Source organism: Puma concolor, chromosome C2 (genome assembly GCF_028749965.1).
Source record: "Puma concolor isolate L17-30 chromosome C2, mPumCon1.1.hap2, whole genome shotgun sequence".
Lineage (NCBI taxonomy): Eukaryota > Metazoa > Chordata > Mammalia > Carnivora > Felidae > Puma > Puma concolor.
This window is the reverse complement of record NC_141675.1, coordinates 110,083,865-110,108,878: the sequence shown is the minus strand read 5'-3', so window position 1 is coordinate 110,108,878 and position 25,014 is coordinate 110,083,865. Positions and strand designations below refer to the sequence as shown.

General features: G+C 35.4%; 1 protein-coding gene across 1 annotated transcript in view; it reads left to right on the top strand.

The window, feature by feature from the left end:
• ZPLD1 (zona pellucida like domain containing 1) overlaps nt 1-25,014 on the top strand; it is a 139,236-nt gene that overhangs the window by 55,207 nt on the left and 59,015 nt on the right. The window contains exons 2-7 of the mRNA XM_086675545.1: nt 5,734-5,800; nt 6,143-6,306; nt 8,006-8,228; nt 9,648-9,832; nt 16,330-16,416; nt 16,639-16,750. The gene's annotated coding sequence lies outside the window, so the exon portion shown is untranslated. The remainder of the gene's footprint in view (nt 1-5,733; nt 5,801-6,142; nt 6,307-8,005; nt 8,229-9,647; nt 9,833-16,329; nt 16,417-16,638; nt 16,751-25,014) is intronic.

Genomic DNA, 25,014 nt, shown 5'->3' with positions numbered 1-25,014 from the left:
TTTATTTTTACTTTCACCCACTCCTCAAACTTACTTGATCATTATTGTTATTTACAGGTGTGTGTGTGTGTGTGTGTGTGTGTGTGTGTGTGTGTATGAGAGAGAGAGAGAGAGAGAAGTTAAACATATTGAAATGCACAGATCTTAGCTGTACAATTTTCACAAGTAAGTACTCCCATGTTACTCCACCTATACCACAATTGGCAGTGGATTTAATAGTTATTATCACGGATGCTATAAAGTTTGTAAATATTCACATGGAAGAGAGGGAAATTCTCCCTCTATCTACAACCTGACGCTCAGGCCTGTAGTTGGGTCTTATACATGTGCTGGAATGACATTAAATGGATAAGCTTTTGCTTTCAAGCTAATAACTCTTGAACATTATTTTCAATTATAGACTCTGAAATATCCTCCCCTCATGCCTCTTCAAGGTTTAAGGAAGAGGAGACAGCTATCATGAATTAGAGGAGAGAGAAGGAAGAAGAATCTCCAAATCTCATGTTAATCCTCAACATCTTTCCTTGGTTAGAAAACTGGAATGAATTGAAGTCAAATGATCTATTTTAGGTTTTTATGGAAATGAGACAATATTTGTTTTTTCTTGATCTGTAGTTACTTGTTTTTGAATTATAACTTCGTAGCTTCATCATACCCTTAGATTTCTATAGCCTCCAGGATGTTGATAAAATGTTAGTGTATCCAGGTATGTCTTAACTATGGCTGTTGAAGTTGCACAGTATGGTTGAGTGGAGGCTGAGACATAGTAGAATATCTGGGGTGTTCTGGGGGCTTTGAGCCACAGGCAGTGTGGCTTAAAAAAGTTCTATTTTGCCTACATTTCCTCTTTCTAGCTTTGCTCAGTCCAACCAGTTCAAAATACAGATCACTACTGATAAATAAGCCTTTAATTCTATGGCTCAAAGATACTCATAATATTTCTTTCCCCTGTTGGCATTGAAAGTCACAAACCAACACGGAGATATTTTTTAAATGAAGTCAGATTTTTTCACTTCTTGCCAAGATATTGTTGCTTATTCACAGTCAGTGGCTATTTGCAAGTCTGATCATAATTCTGCAGAAAACTGCCTGTATTCCAGTGTCACTCTTGAATAATCAAAATTCAGAGCTTCAATAAGGGTGCTCCTCATTTACAAGGTTAATTCTTCCAATAATGATGTCTACACTCTTACACACATTTCAGAACTGAGAATTTATTGCACAGGGCACAAACTCATTGGATATGCAGTGTAAATAACCTTATTAAGAATGCAGGGAGAGAATATACATTACTGTTCTGTTGGGTCAGAAGGGTAAACACAACAAGAAAATGAGGCATTTACCACTAAGTAGTCCAACTGATTTATTTTACTGTGCCTTTTGCATTTTGAGCCTTTCGAAGCGCAGGCTGCCTGAGTACTCTGCCCTCATATAGGCATTCATGTAAAAAATACTAAATTCTAGAGGGCGTGGGAACTGTCCCAGAGAACAACACCAGGGACTATGTGTTAACTGAAGTCAGAATTGATAACAACGTTTCAGGTCAGTGTGAGTTAGTAGTAAATCTGCTTTTGCTTTTGTGCTCCAGGTGTTTCTGTTAGGATTCGATAAAACATATGATGGAGAATTTTTCCCTGCCAGTATAAACAAAACTCAATTGATCTAGATCTAAGCAGTGACACAGCTCTAAGTAGAGACCAGAGCCAAGCAGAACAGGATATACTGACACTTCAGCTATCTCCTATATATGGTCTGTATTTCTAGTTCAACTCTAAGTGCTTTTTGATAGAAGAAAGTTGCTGCTGTCTACTTCTTTTCTGCCTAAGAGATAGTATCCAGTATAGGATGCCAGTGGGAAGAATGCTGTCAGCCAAGTTCTTCAGTGACATGAGGTCACATTTTATATAACACAAAACATCATATCAAAGCTACAATATCCTCAGGGCCCTCCTTCCAAGGCCACTTAGCTTAGTAGTGTATGCTTTTTCTAGTCCTGAAGTAAGGAAATATTTTTAGGAAGACATCAGTGTCTTTCAAACTTGTAACACTTGCTATAGTATTTCTTTACCTAACGGTGATAATGATTATAGAATACTATTTATTACTAGAGATTATTACTGTGTTATAAACACTGTAAGCTTGAGTGGACTCATAATAAAAGAATTTGGCTTTATGTTGATCCCAGACTAAGAAACATACTGAGTGCATTACATAATTTGTACATTTCTCTAAAAAAAAATAACTTATTGGGACTTATTCACCATTCTCATTCTCTGAGTTTCAGGGAGAGGATGGAGTATCTCCCTTTCTTTTATCCGGCTATCTGAGGTTCCTTTTTGGCTTACCTTGTTTTATTCATACTTGTCTAAGGAGAAAGATGGTTTCTCAATTTTCATTGTTCCAAATTCCTGCCTCATGGAAGCAGAAATGTTAATTACTTAAAAGTTAAATTAAATCAGATAGCCATGTTGACCATGAGTAGCACGGAAAGATAGCTAACAGAAGACTAAGGGTCATGTGGTGAAAGGAGCAGGAACCTAAAATTTTGGAGGAACAAGCACACATCTTTCAGGGGTTTATGGAGTAAAATCAATAAAGGCAAAATATGTCAAATAAAGCCTGAAGAAATTTTCATCAGTATGTCACCTCCTTATTCATTGGAGGACAAGTAATATGATCCACCCTATATGGCTTTGTGGTACTAAATAATGTTTTAAACTTTTACTGATGTGTCCAATCAAGGCAGCTTCCACTAGACCCCTTTTGACATATATTCCTTAAAAGTATAAACTATTGGTGAAATGAAATTTCTCTTTCTTTGTCTTGTTTGACTCTTCTAAAGGAGGTACAGGTCAGGAGAGAGATGGGGTGGGTTCTATTCCTTGCCCTGGTGCTAACCAGCTGGTGGTGACATTGAGTATTTAGCCCCTTGGGGCCTTGGTTTTCTCTGTGTCAGATGAAAGGGTTGGGCTACATAATTTAAGATTCTTTTCATCTTTAAAATTCTTTCTCTACATATTTAAAAACATTTTAATCTTCATTGATTATATAATACCTACTAATGATGATCTATTGTACTCTCACCTTGAAAATACTAGAACTGAGTCCAAGAAATGTAAGTCTTTGTCTTCGCTATAAAGAACAAGCTGATGTTTACAGAGGGGAGGTGGGGGGAGGAGGTTACATAGGTGATGGAGATTAAGGAATGCACTTGTTGTGATGAGCACTAGGTTCTGTATGGAAGTGTTGAATCACTAAATTGTATACATCTGAAACTAATATTACACTTTATGTTAAATAAAAACAAAAAGAAAAAGAAAGAAAAGAAAAAAGAAAAAAAAAAAAAAAAAGAAATAGTTGAGGCAAATTAAGCCAGAGCCAGGACCAGAGTAGGAGAATAGGAGACTGTTTACTGCTTTAGGAAGGGCCAGGTTCCTGAGCGTGTGAACAGGGCATTCATAAAGGGTCCCATGCTTAAGGTTTGATACAATGTGGTCATCTTGAAATTCTTAATAGTTTTATCTTTAAATTTGTTTTCTGTAGTCAAAACTCATCCTGATGGGATGATGGAAGTATTCACTGATGTGTTGGATCTTCTACTCACATAGGGTTCTGCCTCCTGTCACCTCCTTATTTCCTCTGATTGCATGCCCGGCCACTTCCTAGCCTCCACCCAGTGACTTCTGCTGCCTTTTGTTCACAGCATGGGCTTAGGAATGGGTGTGGACAGGACACTTGTGAAGGTCTGCACTTGCCCGGCAGGTATCCTCATTCCCAAGGAAGCAGTACCTTCAATGCAAATAAAAATTACCAGGATAGTTTGAGAGACTATAGAAGAACAGAAAAAGCTTTTCCCCTGCTTTTGAACAAGGGGTCAATGTTTTCATTTTGCACTGAGCCCTGCAAATTGTCTGGCCTTCACCTCAGTCCTTCATAAACATATTCTTTGCAAGGATTAGGAATTAGCAAGAGCATCACCCTTTCAATATTATTTTGTATACAGCATAATAGCAAAGGTATATAATGTATAATATAGTGATATTTTTAGTGTCATCATTGCTCCAAATCTTATTTCTCATTTTTGTTCATTTAAGAATTTGATTTTTTATTTCTCTCTAAGTATTAGCCTCTGGAGGACTAGTTCATGTCTACCAAACTATAAGAGCCTCATGAATTAATTTATTTTGAATTGATAAATGGTTGGAAATACTGATACTGGGGTATCAACCCATCCTCTTCTCAGGTGAAATGCTATTTGGGAAATCAGATGATTTTAAGAAAACCCAGAGAAAAGGTATTTAGATATATTTAGAAATAATGTTAATAGATTGGTATGTACCCTTCTTTACTGTAGGAATATATGTGCTGAAAAGACTTGAGGTTCGTACTGTCAATCAGGGTACTCTGTTCTATGGATTATGCTAGGGACACAAGTACACAATATTAAATTCTTAATTCTTGCTTACCCAAATGTTACCCTTCCAAAGGCATTGGGTGTTACAACGTCCAATCCCATTTGGAGGAACTTTAATAATTATATTTACCCAATATTTATTTATTTTTAATTTTTTTTAATGTTTACTTATTTTTGAGAGAGAGAACAGAGAGAACAGAGAATGAGTGGGAGAGAGGCAGAGAGAGGAGACACAGAATCCGAAGCAGGCTCCAGACTCCCATCTGTCAGCACAGAGCCCAACAGAGGGCTTGAACTCACAAACCATGAGGTCATGACCCCAGCAGAAGCTGGAAGCTTAACCAACTGAGCCACCCAGGCACCCCATTTACCCAATATTTATGATGTCAGTGTATTTGTTTTATTTCTACAATGAGATGATTAGTGTGAGCAAATACTACAAATATTATCAGAAGTAAAAGTTCAATATCAACTCTATCAAAATTAACATGATTATTTTTTGAAGATGTGTTTCAATATCTGAGTAGACATGATGCTTCACAGGTCTAATCTGTAGGCTCTGTAGAGTGTGTTTTGACAGGAACTCATCCTGAAATGCCATTAAGGTATAATCCTCCTCAAATTATCATCGGTGATCGTATGACAGAGATGGAGAATTACTGAAGTACGCTGTAAAGTTTTCCTGTTAATGTATGTGCAGAACTCTGAGGATTTAATTGTGTTCTTGTTCAGACCTCTGGGAAGAACTGAAACTGCTTTTTTGAGAGAAGTCTTGGTCTTGCCCGATTCAATTGCTCTGCAGCTGGGCAGGGATACAGATAAATTATTCAATGTTACATAAAAATAAAAACCTTGTCAACTACACAGGGAGTAGCTAATATAAAGAAATCAGCCCACTAAAAAAACAAAATGTGTTCATTACAAGCATTTATAAAAACCTTAGATTTCAAATATATATTACATATGCTGTTCTCTAAGAGGTCACCTGAAATGAACATCCATTTTTCTACAATTTTTAATCTCCCTTCTGGTTTTCACTAGAAAGCTACACAATCTAGTTCTTAAAATAATGGTCATTTTAGTGATTGATTCATTTATTTACCCAACTGGTGTTTATTGATCCCATACTAGGAGATCTTTTAGGCACTAGTTATAAACATAGCAAAGACTTGTGGACCACCGTAGTTAGTAGACGTTTGACTTATAATGATATATTTATTAATATTCTCTTGAATGCCAACAAGAGGTTTCTGGAGGAGACAGATTTATCATTATTTATTTACAGCAAATAATAATGTCCTTGTTCCCTTGTGTTGCAGTGTCTTCCTTCTGGGACAATGCAGTGAGAGCCAGTTGTCACTCAACACAAAGGTGTCTGTATTGTAGGTGAGGCTCCCCCCTCCACCCCCCCCCCCCCAAATGAACCTGGACATTTATACATGAGGGAGAGGCAGCTGTATTTCCTCCCCTTTTGAGAGAGTTTCCTTGGAAAAGTAATGGGAAGGATCCTGGGTCCTCCTTTTGGAACATGTCCATGGTCCTGGTCTCATCTCCCCTTGAAATGTAAACACATTACCTCTGGAGACATAAAGCTCTCTGGAGTTCTTGTTATTTTTTCAGTCCTAAATTACCTTGTAAAGATAATGTTTTAGCCGAGCTGCCAAATTCCAGTAAAATGTTCTCTCAGAAGACCATAAGTTTGCAGCAATAAAAGAATTTTCTCCACAGCTGCACAAGAGGGTTATGGGATGGAGTGCCTGATGAGTTCCTCTAGATTGAGCTGTCAGCTGTGACCTCTCTGAGGAGGTGATCTAAGCTGCAATCTGAAAGGCAAGAAGGAGTCAGTGTGTGAAAATCTGTGAAAAAGTAACATCTGGCATAGAGATCTTAAGGTAAGAACGAGCTTGGAATGTTTCATCAACCAATGGAAAGCCAGTGTGGCTAAAATGTCATGACGAAGATGAGAGGACATGCAGTCAGAGCAGTTCCAGGTTTCCCAGAATGTGGAAGTTATTTGTGTTTTATTCTAAGGGTAATGGGAAGCTATGGAAGGGCTTTTAAGTGAGGAGGAAGCTATTGCAATATCTAGGTTTAAAAAAAAACCCTAGTTGTATAGATATGATAGTTAGAAGTAGATGTAGAGAGAAGTGGGTATTATACTTATTTGATAATTTATTATTCCCCCGTTTAATAAATGTATCGGGTGCCTACTACATGCTATATAGACATGAGCAAGTTTCTGGGGACATGTGCTTGAAAGTTTGAAATGATCTCTCTCTTCCTGAAATTTATGATGCAGTGAAGGAGAGAAGATTGTGTTTGGGATTGTAGGGGATGCCTTGGAAACAAGGAGGAGCAGCTAAACCAGATGGGGCTGAAGTACATACATAAAGGAAGTCTGAGACTGAAGGTTGTATTCAACTGTGTCACAGAAGGCAGTTAAAATGTAATCTTATCTTATCTTATCTTATCTTATCTTATCTTATCTTATCTCATCTCATCTCATCTCATCTCATCTCATCTCATCTCATCTCATCTCATTCCAGGACTGTTATGTTAACATGAGGATACTGAGGTCCAGACTCCCCCTGGCTTTCAGCATTGTCATCCTTAATGCAAGGCTGTTCTCATATTTACAACAAAGAGATTGTCTTTCTAGACATCACTTTTCAATCCTAGGAAGGAAGAAAGGGAAAAAGCAAAGAGCAAAAGATATGTTGAATGGGTTTGCCCATTTTTTTTCATGAAGACAGTAACACTCTGAAAAGCCCAATACTTAACTGCCATTTATACAATATATTCTTTGCCCAGAACCGCATCTCAAGTCCCTCTCTGATTTGTGGGACTGTGGAAAGCTAAGTATTTTTAAGCCAAAACATTACCCACAAAATTAATTTGCATTCTATTAGAAGGGGAGATGGAGTGAACAGATATTAGGAAGGCAATTAAAAACAACTGGCACAGGGATGACTTCTGTAGAAAGTGAGAGCTAAGATTTGCGAGAAAGGAAAATTCTCAGAAGGCCATTGAGAGATTTACAGGAAAGAAAAAATTCCTATCACTTTTTCTTCTCAAATGTTTCTTAGAAGCAGTGATAAGAAACAGTATAAAAAAGAACGTGTTCTTCATTTTCTACAAAGTTGCTGTTGAAGATACTATTCATATTTTACTCAGTGCTCCTTTATAGAGGCTTAAACTACATTCATCTTTGACTGTTTGACTCTTATCCTTTGAAATTTTCATAATAGCTTTGTTATATCTATTCCTCTTACTTATAATATCCCTTAAGTCAGTTTAGAAGTAGTTGGAAACCACCTATTGTAGCCATGACTGAAAATAAACAAATGTAATAATATAGCGAGCTTCAGGAAAAAAATGTGATCTTTAGAAGATTTTCTAAACTAAGTATCTAGTACAATAGACCTTGTGGTCAGTCCTCATTAAACAAAATACATGGCTATTGATAAAAACAGACCCACATGTATCCCTGGCCAGAATATTACCCTTTTAATAAAGGAGTTACACACTATAAAATTAATTGAAAAATAGGCTTAAACTATCAAAGATATTAATTTTATTCCTTAATTTCAGATTACATGGAGTATTTGCTTCCTGATCCTTCTTAATCTCTCTAGCCTGCATTTCTGAAAACTTGGGGAAGGCATACAAGCTTTGAAAAGACGGAAAATTTCTTAGCATAAATATCAGTAAAACAACTCTTTCCTATGGGATTTTGATGTCTCACTGAAGTAGCAATTAAAACTGGACTCTTTTGAAGTTGTTTATTCCAAGAATGCACCTTCTTGATTTTAAGGTGAGAGCTCAACTGTGGGGCCAAGTCAAATACATTTTTCGCAAATAACCTTGCATGATCATGTAGTTCAAATGTGGTTATTCAGCAGCCCCTGCTTCTGAGAGCACAGAATATGCTGGATGATAGTTAGGACCAGAAATCTCTACCAAGATGGCCCTAGGCATGGTTTACACAAACCTGAAAGCATTGATTGGACTTTGCACAATTTATTCTTAGGAAATTATTATATCTGTATAAAAGTCATTTTCCAGATGACTGATTATGTTTGTAAAAGCAATAGTTTTAATGATTTTGCTCCTGTTTGATAATTTCAAGTTTGATAATTTGGAGAGTCTTCCATTCAATGTGAGTTCTGTTTCCTTTTTCTTCTTGATGATATATTTATCTGATTGGATATGAGTATGTGGAGCCATTGTTGCAATATGGCTTTTGGCATTTATAGATTGGACATTTATAGGTACATTACCACCCTAAGAACATTTTACTTTTTATATTCAGATAATGAGTAAATATTTGCTTCTAGTGGAGTTGAGTATTAGTATTGGGCAAATACATGCATTCATCTAATTTTCTTTCTCTTTTACTCTACAGACTATTATTGCAATTACAGTAATTTTTATCTCACATTTTGCATTTTAATTTGAAATTTAGAACATCACAGAAAAGTTATTTTCAAAAAATGAAGAGATGCTCAAAAATGTTTATATGCTTTTAATGTAACAGATTGCTAACTACTCCAATATTTCATACACACACACACACACACACACACACACACACACACACACACACACAATCATTACATCACTCACCTAGTTTCTAAAGCCTGTTAGGCTCCTGACGGTACAAATGAAGTAATCTTTCAGCAACTTAACACTGGATTGCAGAAATGGTGAAATCAGGAAGCCACTTAGAGTTTAATCCCCTCTCTGTTAAGAATTCTTTTGGAGGAACACAGGAGTTGCTGTTTGGCACCTACAAGTGCATAGGAAACCTGTTGAGTGGAAAATGGCCCAAGTACCTAAGTCCTGAATGGATTCCTTGTTTGTGAAAGGCTTACTACACATGCCTGTGTTCAGAAAAAGGGTAGGGGGGATGGGAAGGGTGGTCAGATGAGAATACCAATATATTTCTGTCATATTTTAAAATGTAATAACAGTCACCTTCCAAAATATTTATTGGGCAAAATGGAAAATTGTTTGACCTAATAACTGTTTATGTAAAGGTTAACAAATGCTTCAGGAAATAATTTTTAAAGGACACCAGATAGTAAGAAAGAATTGTCTGTTTGCAAAATACTTTTTTAGTTTTCTTAATATACCCATCTATGTTTGTTGTGGGGAAGCAATAAAGTGGCTTTCAAATAATGCAAAATGGTTGCAAAAGTTTATTTTACATAAACAAAATATTTAACTGTAGGATGAAAAGATAGGAGCTGGAAGCAAATTGGATTCTGCTTCTCCAAACCTGAGCATATGTAAAAGAAAGCCTTTGCCCAGCAGAATTAGCAGATGGTCTAAATCCCCTTGGAGTACATGGGCTCAGTTCAACACTGATTTGGGATTATTCATTCAAAGTCCTTGGTCTTCTGGAACTTTAATAAGGTAGGTAAGAATAAACCATGTCATTCAATTTGAGCATTGTAATTTGTCTAGTATGATTCAGAGAGTTAGTAAGGTAGCTTTTATGCTTGGGGGAAAAAAAAAACAACCAGTAACAACGCTCCAACATGCATGTTGACTATGGTTGGTGTAGACCATTTCCTTAGAAAATCAACTAACTTTTACATTGTTCTGACTTCAAAAACTAACCTTGATGAAGCAAATATGATTCTATCTTCTGTATTTGAGGCAAAGATAGGCAGACAGTGAATACATGGGATACCAGAATCAGGCCTTCAAAAGAATCATTCAGCCAGGAATAATGAATTGACTCTAAGAAGATAAGGCTTATTGTGAATAAATATAAATTTCGTCATTTTGGGCAGAGACAAATAAAAACTGAAAAGAAAAAAAATCTGTAAAGTTGTTAAGTAGGGCATATGGAATTTAGCAGAAACAGCAGCTTGCTGTATTAGTCAGAGTTCTGCAAAGAAACAGAACCAATAGCATACAACTCTCTCCCTCTGCCTCCCCCTTTCCCTCTATCTCTGTCTTCTATCACCTCATTTCTCTCCATCATTTTCTGTCTACATACTCTTATGACTATATTTAATGTTGGTTACATGGAGAGGAGTTAGATGCATTTTTTAAAAATGATGATGATGATGAAGAAAAATTGATTAATATTGTGCCATTCAGGAAGAAATTCAGAGAGTGAATAATTTTCCATAGACATTGCATTTTCATCCATAACATGTTTCTTTTTTAATTTTAATTTAATTTAATTTAATTTAAATTTAATTTAATTTAATTTTATTTTATTTTATGTTATTTTATTTTATTGAGAGAGAGAGCTCACACACAAGTAACGGAGGGGCAGAGTGAGAGAGAAAATCTTAAGCAGGCTCCATGCTCAACACAGAGCCTGATGTAGGGCTTGATCCCAAGACCCTGGGATCATGACCTGAGCTGAAATCAAGAGACAGACACTCCTCTGACTGAGCCACCCATGCACCACCATAGCATATGTTTCTATAGGTCAAAGCCACAGGTTTGAAAAACTAAATAATATTTTGTTCCTTGTCTCTATTCTCAGTTTTGTTAGAATAATGCTACTGAATACCTTCCTGAATGTGTCAAAAAGTAGTGGTGATGTTATAACCCATCCACTTTGATGTGATTATAGTAAAACTAATATCAAGATGGTACATCTGAACTTAGTATATTACCCCTTCAAGATGTACTTTATTATATGATAAAAATATATAAGTTAAACCATGATGTTGTTTCTCATGGTTATTTAGTATAATGAATGTATAAACGGGTGCACAAAATTCACTCTGTGACTCAGACAAATGTGACTACCAGCTAATTGGGCAGTACTATCTAAAAAGAACAAGATCAGAGTGCCTGGGTACAGTCAGTTAAGTGTCCTACTCTTGATTTCTTTCAGCTCAGGTCATGATCTCATGGTTGTGAGATCAAGCCTGGCGTTGGGCTCTGTGCTGGGCTCCGTGCTGGACTTGGAACCCACTTAAGATTCTCTTTCTCCCTCCCCCTCTGTCTCTCCCCCTACCTCTCTCTCAAAAAACAAAACAAAACAAACAAACAAAAAAACCCAAAAAACCCCAAAAACAAACAAAAAAAACCCCAACCAAACAACAACAACAACAAAAACCCACAAAGAATAAATACATATTAAACAAAATCTTAGCAGGAAACTATCTCATTTTTTTCTAATAAGAAAATACCACTGATGTTTCAGACTTCTAGACAAAGTGGCAAACTGGTAGCTCCAAAGTGTAATCCAGTCCAAATATGTGAAAATGATTTAGAAACATGAGGCAGCATGTAAAAGTCAGGTGGTTGCAAATAAAATCCTTGATCTGCTCTTTTCTTGAAAAACTTGAATTTCTCACAATGTTGTAGAATATATTCCTGGTTGGCAACAATATCCTGAAAATGTGTACCCATTTTTGCCTTTAGGCAAGCTTTGTGCTCTCCAATTGATTCCTTCCTGCCACTATGTGTCCTATGCCCATTCACCAGGGGGCTCACATCACTTAACTTAAATTATCTTCCAGTCTTTGTAGTCCTTGAAGTTTTGTTTCCTGTTCTTTAAAAGAGATGATGGCCAATTTAACCAAAGAGTTCATGACAAACTCCCACCATTCTGGAATGTGTATTGAGACTACTGTGGAATCCTAGGTTTCTAGCTTAGAAAGTTCTTAGATTTTTTTTTTTTTTTTTTTTTTTTTTTTGGTTTTAAAAGGAATGGGCCTGCCTTATTATGACAATAGAGATATGATTAGAATAATTTTTCCTACCATTATCCAGTTTGTGGCTTTCAACAAAGATTTGCTGGAAATATGAACCACAATTTCAGTGCTTTTATTGGCAAATAGGGCCATACTGGTGAACTGATACAGTAATTGCACTTCTGTAGACCTCAGTACTCCAATTTACAATTGTTTTAAATTTAATGCTTTTGATTAGGTATTTCCAGAAATGAGAGTGCTTAAGTAATCCAAGAAACAAGGAAATGCCTTATAAATGTAGGGATGATTTAAAAGCTTTCTTGAAAGTATTCAATATCAGATGCCTAATAAAGCTAGTTCCTGGAATTGATCATCTGTAAATAAATAACTAGCAAGAAATTGTAGTCCTATAAATACTGTAATCACCATGAATTCTTCATTGAAAGCATGTAGAATATATCAGTAAATCTTTCATATAGGGGAATTTCTAGAAATACCTGAAAAAACAGAGGTTTTAAGTATCATGTGATATAAGAGCAACAATCTATCAGTATTTCCACTGATGGTCTTAAAGTAATATATTCAAATTCCTTTAATAACATTTTCCCCTTTTGTGGTGCAACAATGCCTACCATACAATAACATATAAACCTTATTGCCACTTGCTAACTTAACAACTAACAGTTTATGCTGATCAAGAGGTAAGGCTAATTTATTCAGGTTTTAGACTCTTGAGATTAGAAACATTTGGTAAAATTATTTGTTGAACTGGGAAATCAATTGCACTTATGTATAAAGCTTGTGTGGACCCTCTTTCAAGTGTGGCTAAATCTGCTTTTATAATTTGTCTACAATTCAGTGTGGACTGAAATCCCACTAGGACATAGGGCCAGTTTATTTGTGTATAAGAGTACATGGTTTACAACTCATTTTATAAGTACCTGAAAAACCTTTTGCTCCTACAACTCAGCTCTGCAGTGAGAAGCCCATGGGGGTAGAGCTACAAGATGCCCACCTGACAGTAGAAAAATGAACAGTAAATTGGTTGGAGAATCTACAATACCAAAAACTACTTTCTGGCTTCTGCATTAATTGATTATATCAATCAAAGTAAAAACTTAACATATATACATTTATGAGTTCCTTTATATCATTGAGTTTGGGTCCATTTTATTATTTTTTTATTATTTTTTTAAACAAATTTTTTATTCGCTTTTAATTTTGACTTTCTTAGCTTTCCTTCAAGAAATCCTTACTGAGAACCTATTTTTTTAATGTTTATTTATTTTTGAGACAGAGAGAGACACAGCATAAGCAGGGAAGGGGCAGAGAGAGAGGGGAGACACAGAATATGAAGCAGGCTCCAGGCTCTGAGCTGTCAGCAGAGAGCCCGACGCGGGGTTTGAACTCACGAACTGTGAGATCGTGACCTGAGCCGAAGTCGGACGCTTAACCGACTGAGCCACCCAGGCGCCCCAGAGTTTGGGTCCATTTTAAAACAAAAAGGAATCCTGAAAAAAAAAAAAATCTGAGGCTAAACATTCGGATGGTAAAAATTTCTTCAAGCATAGAGGTATAAAGTTCTTATATTTATTTTATAATACAATTCTTTAGTGTGAAGCTGGAACTTTGCTTTAATAGAATACTATGATATAACTGGGTCTTCTTTATCTTTTCCTGTTACCTTGAAAGAAGCATATTTCCCCACTTACAAGTTATAAGAAAGAGTTATAGACATTTTCTGTAATCCTTCACCTTCTTTGCTCATTCATTTATTCAAAATGTATTATTGAGTACCACTGATATACTAGGCGTTCATTCTCCTGGGTATGAGGCAAACATTAGGGAACAAAGAGAATCCACAACAGGGATTACATTCAGGTATACATCAGGAGGGAGAAGACCTGTAAGTAAGTTAATAATACAGTATGCTCGAAAAGGGTAAGTGCTTTACAGCTGGATGAGATGGAATCATCTGGGAAGCAAGTGTGCATGTCGATGTGAAGAGGGCAAAGACTGAACCCGGGGAGAAATTCCATCACGGAGAGATAACTTTGTGAGAGACAGTGGAAATCAACCTTTATCCCTTGCCCGTGACACAAACTTATGGTCAGTGTCAACTTCATCATTCCAGGTTTGACTCTAGTAACAAAAAACCAAAATCTCACCATTATATAGTGAAAAGATACTTATACTGAATGATAGAGAGGCCGGAACTTTCCTGTAAGCAAGATCCTGGCATACTGACTAATTAACTATGTTTTATTATAGCTCCATGAGACAGGGAGGCCTTTTTACTTTCATTTTCTAGCCTGAGCCGTTTAGTCATTGAGGGTTTAGTTAAAAGACTTTTAAAAGAAGTTGGGAGTGAGCCATGTAGTTTGAGGGAATAGTTGGTTACTGGTCAGGGTGCCTTTGCAGTCTGAATTCAACCTTCTCTAGGAACTAAAGGGCATTCATTGGTTGCCTTTCCTCTGATTATGAAACATTAAGTAAATCCTTTTTTTGGACAGGATAACTGCTCAGATTTCCACTTCTGGTGCTATCAAATACTGATGAATATTTTATATAGCTAAAATTATTCCCTGATATAAGCATATGCTGCATGTACAACTAATCAAATATTCAGCCAAGTCGCATAGCTTGTACGACAAGAAATCCCCTAATAAAGGGCTCAGAGTTTTCAGCAAACCGGTAAAATTCTCTCTTAGAAGCTAGTGGAACGTGTGACATTACTGTTCACTACATTTTAATGGCAAAATAATAACAAATAATGTCAGTTACTTTATCTCAACTGTTTTATCTTTTCCTTGCTGAAAGCCTCTAATGGAATTACTGTCTTTTTAGCTAACCAACTTATAGAGAATGTGGGTAGTGGTTTCAATATTTATGAAATGCTCATTTTCTCATAGCGTAGAGGCTACTGATTTTTTTCTGCAAATGACAGAATTTATTAATTGATGCTTGAGCCTGTTGCATGTTCACTTTAACTTTCAAGAAGGTAAAGAACATGGCAGACACATATTCAAAGCAAAACCTGAAACATCGCTTGAAAACATCTAGCTCAAAAACTTCATTATAGAGGAAAACACCCTCTGCACAGCGAAGAAAAGCTTCAGTTCCTGTCAGCATAATTAGGAAGCCCTGAAAGAGATTTCTTAGGATCGTTTTTATGTTTTTAATAAGAGTTCTTAACCAAAAGAATATATAGGGAAATTTATATTAATGGTATTCAAAAAATTGGTAGATTCATGTATCTCATATTTACTCATGAGTAGAATAGAATTATAAGTTTATGGAGCTGACACTTCTCTGAAAAACATGAACCTGATTTGTTTGGTATAAAAAGCACCAACTCTCTCTCAACACTAAACAGGACATAGAAGGCAATGTGAATAGCCTCCAGCTATTATTTTTTAGTAGTTATGTTAGCTTTAAGTTCACTTACCATTTAGGGAAAGAACTTGGTTCAGGGAATGGACTAGAAATCTTGAAAGGCTGAACTCTTAGATTTTAATCTCAGTTCACAGTAGCCATAGGCAACTAGCCTCTGTCACAGAAGCAATTGAGAACATAAATGTTGTTAAAGTATCTTGAGCCAATTGAATAAGATAAAATTCTATAAAGATATATGCCAGGGTATTACTGATAAAGCAACGTGCTTTTTCAGGATAGCCATTATTATTAAACAGCTGGCGGAGAAATATAAATCCACACAATGGGCTTCAATCTGCCACATGGTCATCCCTAAGCACAGTAGTACATAAAGTAAAGCTTTGCTTTGGTCAGAATATCTTGAAAAGCTTTCCATGGTGCCTGAATCCCAGCTTCCCACTTTCCTTTCCAATGAGAAATCAGAATAGTTACTGGGGTGGAAGGCTTAGATGACGTCCAACTGGGTCCAAAGGCTCCAAAGGCTGGTGGGCTGTGTTGTTTGGAGGTCCCTAAACAAAAGCAAGGATTATGAAGCGGGTTCAGTGTCTAACTCCTTTACAATTGGGTCCTGTTGGGTTTTTTGCATTGACAGCCTCTTAGTCATTATTATCCCAATCAAACCAGTTTTCACCATGATATTCCATATCCCATTTTCATCGCTACATGAAATGTAGTATTGAAAGGGCCGGGCATCTTTCACAGTGCATAACAGGACATTGATAACTGTGCAGATTGACTCCCAATGCAATCTCAGGCCTTGTTTCTTACTTTATGATCTTTTTTTTTTTTTTTTTTCTGGACCAGCAGGCTTTCCCTCATCAGGCTGACGATGGCTCACTTCACACATAACCACTCAAGACTTCTGTGCAGCATAAAATAGAAGATCAAAAGCAGGTGGGAGAAGAGGAATAAAGGAATGAATTGAAAATTGAAAGGGATGTAGTTGGAAGGAAACAAAGGTTTATAAAAGATGAGCTCAAGTTTCATGTTGGTGATGATTAGTCTTGCAAAACCTTCTGAGACCATGGAAGCATTTGCTTGTCGAAAATCCAGGTTTTCTCTCTCTCTCTCTTTTTAAAGGCTTTTCATAATGAGCAACTCTTTTCTCATTTGAAGGGTTGAATGTTTTTTGAAAGAGTTTGGTAACACCAGGCATTTGAACACTCAGTCACATGCAGCAGAACCAGGCACATGGAGAACAGCTGATTCCACAAAACCAAGGGCTTGGGTAAGTGCCTGGCGCTGAAGCCACCTAAAGTGACTGCAAATGCTGTGTTTTTTGTAAGCACAGGAAATTCATTTTAATTTAATAATCTTTTATGATGTAAGGTGATCTCTGGTAAAACTCTTCTGGTAGTGTGGTTCCATTGATGGGTAGGGGTTGGGCTGGGGAGTATCTTAAATATCGCAAAAGGAAACGAAAAACATCTTCCCATATTTGAGGGAAGAAAGCTATAAAGAAAATTTTATGTTGTGAATTGCAGTGTCATCCCGAACATTTGGGTTGGATTTGGAGAAAGGACTTAATCTTTTGGCAGCTTATTCAATTTTGAAGTTAGAGCCTGAGGTCAAAAGTTGTTCATGATTTGCTACACCATTGTATATCAGGCTGCAATTCCATCCGCTGTCCCCTGCCAGTCGGCCACAGTCCACAGATGTTCCATTAATGAGATATCAGGATCCAATCCTACCAGAAAATCTGGTTGAATATGGGTGGCATCATCTCTAATTATGAAGATGATATTATTGAAAATAATTATAGTTTGATTTTCTTTTAAATAAGAATAATTTTAATAATGAGCCTAGTATTATTAGAATTGACATGGGATCTCATGTAACCTGGGAGCTATCATGGCGATTCCCATTTCTTGGGTGACCTCTAAGTCTCCTTCCATTCTAAGATTGCCTTTGGTAAAACCAGTTGTTTTTGATGTTAGAGAGAAGACCTTACTTCTTAGGTTCATGTATTTGAGATAATAATCTTTTTGGTTCTCAGGAGTATGACATTATTTGTTTTGCTACTGTGATTTGGCTTCTTACAATTCATTTTACAGGCCAAAGAAAAACAATCTAAACTGTCAGTTTAAATAACTTTGGTAGCAATAGCAAAGAGGTTGAATTTAGTTAAAAGTTTAGTATTTAATACATAATAGAATATTTCTTTATTTCATTTTTCAGTCAGTAGCTTTATCTTATGAGACAGATATCAGAGCTATTATTTGAACACTGTTCCTAGTTATACAGTTTTTAATGTTCCTCAGTGATTTTTTTAAGTTTTTCTTTACAGAGTATTATAATACTTGGCTAAATATAAAAATCTATAAATATGCTGTATGTACTTTCATTTTGGCATTTTCAGCAATGTCCTCAAAATAAAATATAGTAATGGTTATTGTTAATAGCCACATAATGTAATAACCAGATCATGCTAGATATCGTAACAAATTCTACATTCCTTTCAAGACATTTAAAGCTCCCCCCCACTTTTAAGAAGGCCTATGATAATGATCCAGAGGATATTAAAAAATCAGAATTTTCTGCTAGGAAATCTTATTTCAAAGGTAACTTTTGAACCATGAGCAGATGCTCAGACTGTAATCTATTTAGTTATGGCATCAAACAGTGAATTACTGAAGATTATGTTTTTGTAGCTTTTTCAATAGCTTGGATAGCATTAAGATCATTAGTAGAGGATGATAATCTTTTGTATCATTTAAACACCTATTAGCAATGTTTGCCTTCAAGGAATTCAATTTTTTGGTTAATTTACCAAATCTGTGCTCTTTTTTTCTTCTGTATTTAAGCTGGAATTTAAACTGGGTCAAGACCATAAGTTAAGCTTGATCTGGTTTGCCGTGTTTTGCTTCCATTACAAAATGTTGTAACTAAAAACCAGGCATAACAGCTTTATCAAGACATGATAAAGTAAACGTTAGACTGACCTTTATAGATTCAGAGTCATGGCTGATTGTTACTAAGTATCTAAGTTGATTTTGAGTGGGGAATTACAGGAATTCCAAACTCTCAAGGCTTCAATGATGTGGAAAAGAAAGGTACACCTCAAAAAAGTAAATGATCGACTTGACCAGTTTGATAATACTTTGCCAAATATGGAATGAATGTCATGGGAAGTGTTTTATTAATAATGACCAGTGGTTTTTACCAGGGCTTACAGAAAAATGTATTAATGAAAAAAATAATAAAATGATATTGGTTGAAAGGAATCTCCTGAGAAATGTATTGTGTCTTGTCCCCCAGACATATGTATTGTGTTATGTAGAGTCATACAGTAATGTTTAAAGCAGGGTTGGCAAGGCCCACAAAGTAAATATGTTTAGTCTTTGTGGGTCTTTGTCAGGACCACTTAAAGCTGCCATTGTAGCTCAAAAGCAGCCCCAGAAAATATGTATACAAGTGAGTGTAGCTATGTTCCAATAACATTTCATTAGTAGACACTGAAATAAGAATGTCACATAATGTTCCCTTTTCATGAAATATTATGTTTTTTACTCTTTTTCAAGCATTAAAATATGTGACAACTGCCTTTGTTCATGGTCCATACAAAAGTAGGTGTTGGGTAGAATTAAGCCTGCAGGCCATAGGTCACTGACCCCTTGTTTAAAGAGTTAATTTTCTAGAACTCACAATAAGGTATAATGGTACACTAAGAAATCTAAAAAAACAAAATTACATGCCTGGATATTTACGGATTTTTAAAACATAACAAGAACGTTTAGAAACTATTATAGTGCCAAACCTTGAAGAAAAATAAAAAGCTGCTAAGCCTTAAGAACAGCAAAATTAAGTTATATTAATATGGCAATTTTGTTATTTCTATTGCTATGTATGTGAAAGTTCCAGATGCTAAAGACAAAAGGTATTTTTTTAGCTTGTTAAAAAGTGGTGGAAGTTAAATGAAAACATTAAAGCTTTATTTGTTTATAAAGTTCAGATTGTCTGTAAAATGATGTTAATTTCAAATTTTCACTAAGACTATAGTCATTTAATATGAAACTGCATCACTAGAAAGAGTAAGAAAAATGAAGACTGCTTAGTATCATATGTTAGAATTTAAAGTATATTTGCTCAAAAATGCTTAACTAATAAGTAATCAGAGCTCATATAACTACACTGTCTCTCAGTTGAACATACCATCATTAACCCACTGAATATAAACCTGTAAATTACATGAATAGTGCTTTCAAATTAAACCATTTTTTAGATAAGTTATAATTTGAAATTAGAAAGAACTATGGCTAACTTTCTATTTCAAATGTAATTTATCATAATTTGGATATAAGAAGTTAAAATAATTGAGTAATAAAAAACTACTAATCTTTTAGAGACTGAAAATCATTACCATAGGATATATACGTTTTAAAAACTTATGTGTATTTGTGTATAATGCACATTTGTGCTCATACATGCGAATTCTGGCACAGCAATTCTATTTAGAAACTTATTTTGAATAAGTATTTGAAATTAAAGTAATATATTTCTGGTTTCTAAAAATTCCTTGCTTTCTCAATTCTATCGTAGGAATGTGTGCCATCAATGTTAATGGAATGAAAAGGAGTCTTAGCAAGGGATTGTATTAAGTTTGATGCTTTTTAGTTTATAAAAGCTGAAAAAAATATTTACAGGGCATTAAAAAGTGCTAGCTGAACATTTTTTTTTTAAAAAGTGAAACAATTACTTAAAGCTATTTTGAGAACACTAAAAGTATGAATATTTTTTAAAAAACTGAATCAGTTAACTAATTCAAGTAATTTTTAATCCAAGAGTTTTATATATGTGGATATATTCTTAGACCTCAATCTCATTTTATTTTGTTTTAAAATCATATAAAAATAAATATAAATTACCTCTAGTAGTGGGTGGGTTTAAAGATTTTAATTTAATTAATGTTAGTTGAAATTGAAAATTTTCATTAATGATATAATCTTTAAAAATTAAAGCATTATCCTGATCAGGACTAGATGTTGGTATACTTGATTTTCTACATTTTGGTAGTATGGTGTTGTCCCTTTTATATCACAAATATGATAGTAATTTATTTAACAAACATTTCTTGAGAATCTACAGTGGACATGGCACTTTGTTAGATCCTACGTACAAAGGTGAGCATAATACTCTTGCTTTTAAGAAGCTTACAGGGTTACTAGGGGAAAACAAAGATGTACATCTAGGTCATCTGGGGTAATTTTGAACCTCCTCTCCCACAGAGACATTTGGCAGTATCTGGAGATATTTTTGGGTGTCATGACTTGAGTGGGAGTACTCCTGGCATGGAGTGAGAAGAAGCCAGGGATACTGTTACACATTGTACAATGTTGTTAAAACATCCTATAAAAAACAATGATCTAGTCTAAAATGTCAACAGTGTTGACGCTGATAAGCCTTGACTTCAATGTAGTACATTTTTAGAACTGCTATTATACAATGGCACAGAGACTCTGGCAGAAACAGAATAGGAAATGGTCAACGCTACAAGCAGAAAGTGTTGTCTTGTTAGAGGAATATCTGAAAGAAGAGCTATATGTGAACGAACTCTCAAAAAGTTGATTGGAGAGATGTTCCTGATAAGAGGGGGTGGAGTTGGGAAGAGGAGCTTTGCAGACTGAGACAGCAAAATGAGCAAAAGAATGAATGTGTGTGTGAAATAACTTCTCATCTTTGGGAATGATAGGTGTAGAGTGGGTAGAATGGGTATTGGAGAAGAGAGATCTGAGGTTGGGCAGGTAAGTAGCAGTCTTATCTCAGAAGTTTTTTCTTTCTTTGTTTTGCTACATCATAGAGTTGGGTTTTCCCCTGAAAGGTGTTGAAGATGATGAAGGGTTTCAAGAAAGGACATCACATGGTCCGGCAGTCTATTTGTAGGTTTTATCAGACGTGGTGTCAAGTGTCATGATTATTTAAGGAAACACATAATACTACATCATTTGATCAGAGAAGAGCCATAGGAAGAAAATGTCTCCCAGTGGGAAAAAAGGATCCCTACTTTTTTTCCTATAAATGTTTTGCTTCTGATTGTATACTTTTCACTTTATTGGTCAGAACCACATGAAAGCAATAAAAACTCAACCTACTTTAATTTATGTAGTTTTGTAAATGTATTTTGTTGCTGACTGGCTGAGTCCCACAGGCCTAAGCCACCATGTTGTGGTATTAGGTAGCATTGTCCTTTCTTAGAGGTTCTGTTTTCAAATTTCTGTTATGGAGCCATGATGAATTACAAAAAAAAAAAAAAAAAAGAATCTGCTTACTACTAAAAAAAAAAAAGACAACTATAAATGAAATCTCAACTATAGCAAGACCTTGTTCTTTTATCTCAGTGGTTCTCAACTCTGGATGCCCCGTAGAATAAGTGGGGGGAGAGATTTGGGTATCTGTATTTCTTAAAACTCCTCAGGTTAACTAGGAAATATTAACTTCACATTTTTATTTGGGTTTTAAATTTCTTTTTAAATTTTCTCCAATAAATGTATCTTCTTATTTCTATTAAAGATTAAAATGAATTTTAATTGTTTTGGGCATACAACAGCTTTTAAAAAGTGGCTTTCTGACAGTGATACAGAACAAGAGGAAACTAGTGTATGATTTCTTACATGAAATTCACAGGTTGGATGAGTCTCACTCAGGTAGCTAGTTAACTAGAGAGAACTAGGGATTTGAACATGGAATTTTGAACAGTGATATTTATGCTTTCCAGTGGTCTTATTTTGTACTGCCTAGCTCTCTGATTGCTTGATCAAGGTGACTAATAAGCATGGTGCAGTGAAAGAAAGGCTAGGAGTTTGATTTTCCTAGCTATAGATCAGACCTCTCAACCTAGACAGCTGCCTTAAAAATGTGGGGTGTTATTGCTAAAATGCTACAGGAGATTGTACTGTGTTCCTGTGATTGTACCAACAGAATTCATCCTTGCAAAAAAGTAACTAAAAATGCCAGTCCTAATCCTTCATTAACTCAATAAAAGCTACTAATTCCCTGATCTGTGCAAGGAGATGACATTTTTTTTCATCCATCAGGAAACAGAAAGGAAAAGAAGGTTCAGTTCTCATTCCCTATGGATTATTTATAACATTGTGCCAATGGGCAAAGGAGAAAACACTGTCGTCTATGAGTTGTTTTCTCTACAGCTTCTGGAATATTTTTTTTTGCATTTCTCTTCTTTGCATCAAAGCATTCCCTCTGTGGAAAAATTTCTTCTATATATTCATTGTCTTCTAGTTTCCTTCCTAATTTTCTCCTTCAATTCACAAACTTTCTTAACCAAGTATCTATTGCCTCTACTTCCTTAATATATATTTATAACAAACATCCTCCTAAGACATAAACAAATAAATAATCAATCTCACTCTACAATCCTACTTCAAGTCCTTACTCAGAGCATGGGAAATACATTTTTTCTCAACATCGTTTTGTGGGGACCTCAGTCTGGGAATGACATTTTACCTTAGCTTGCTTCTTCTGTGTGAAGCCAATCAATGTTTGTAGGTAGGGACATTCAGCCCATGGGGACCATGTTGCTACCTTGTTCTAAACCAGTGAGTTTCAAACTTTCCAATATAACTCACAGTCAGATATTTACATTGTAATCTAGCATACACTCATCCAAACATACATACATATATAGTTTGTACATAAAAATTTTATAAAAATATTCTATTTGACTCTATTCCATTATTTTCCATCCTATACTATCCCAAACTATTCTATTTCATGAGAAATGTTGTTCTTGACCCACTAAACTAATATCCTAGTACAATAATTATTTAAAAAGATTCTTCTCATCTAAACCCATGATTTTCAACAAGGTCTGAGAAGTGTAGAGATAGTTTGAAACCTCTCACGAAGTGTACAGGTAGTTTGAAAACAGAGCTGTTTTTGTTGTTCAATGAAGACTTGTGTTTAGTGAAGAGGATTATCTTATTTAGATTTTCAAATATCACATGTAGGAGATAATGAGATTGTTTCAAAGACGTCATTTCTATTCTTCTCATTTATAGTGTATCCTTTTTGTGGGTCATCCAAGAATAACTAAATACTTATTGCCATTCATTTGGCAATTAATTATGTATTGCTGGGTGACATCTTTTGTGTAAATCTTTGGGTCAGAGACATTTTTGTCATGATGAGCCTCAGTTTTCAAACTGTTCTTGTTGGAATATTTACCACAATAGTACAAAATAAACTCTCCTAAAGAAGTGGGATCTCCATGTCTGAAGGATTTGGGTTAAATTTTCCAAAGGCCCTGATTTACAGTTATGATACAACATTATCCATAATCTTATCCACCATAATATATCCAACTGCTTACCTCCTTCTTTCTGTTCACCTGCTTCCCTCTCACTTACTGATGAAGATCCACTGTAAGGGCCTTACCTACTATGGCCTGCAGCTATCTCTACAGCTCTCTTGGGCCTTCAGATCCCAGACACAAATTTTGGTTTATGAGACAGAAGCTGAAATGTTGTAACTAGAGTTATAGCTTATATTCCTAGCACTGGCTATTGCAAGGGCTATGATTTTGTTTGAATTATTTTCATCTCATTGAAGATACAAAAGCTCATAAGTTCACTTCTTAGAAGTGATAACTATCCTCCCTTTCAGAACTTTCATTCTTCAATGTCTTGACATCATTGACTTTGATCCTATAAATAAATTAGGCTTATTTCTGTTTCTTTCCTGTAATGCTACTAGAAAAAAGGATAAAATATTTTTTCAAAGGTTCTGTAACCTAGGTATAATTATTTAGTCACTTAGATTGTCCTTATTTTATAGATAACAAGAAAGTCCAAGAGAGGTAAAGTGGGTTACCTAAGGTACCACAGTTAGAATAAATGAGCTGTAGCTCACTTGATTTTGTTTTTATTATAAATTTCAAATATACAAGAGATCAAAATAATAGCATAAACTTATGTTTTGCCCTAGTTTCCACATACACACACACACCCCCTTTTTCTTGATGTCATTAAATTTTTTTAAAGTTTATTTATTTTTGAAAGAGAGAGAGAGAGTGTGAGCAGGGGAGGGTCAGAGAGAAAGGGAGACAGAATCCGAAAAAGGCTCCGGCCTATGAGCTGTCAGCACAGGGCCTGATGCAGGGCTCAAACTCACAAACCATGAGGTCGTGACCTAAGCCAAAGTCGGATGCTTAACTGACTGAGCCACCCACGTGCCCCTTTGATAAGTCATTTTAAAGCAGAAATACTGCTGATACTTGAACATCAGGATTAATGGTTAATTCTTTCCTTTTAATTACTGATTTTCAGAGTAAGGATTTGATGTAATGATCACCTCCAGGGATCTATGAATGGTCTTTCTAATTTGTGATGTAGAAACAATTAATTAACATGGAGCTAACTGAAATGTTGACATATGAGGATTTAAACTTTATGTTCTTCCTGATTTCAACACTGATATTTAAGTAAAGCTTTTGTATATACATACTACTTGATCTGACTGGCTAAAGCTTTTGTGGATCTG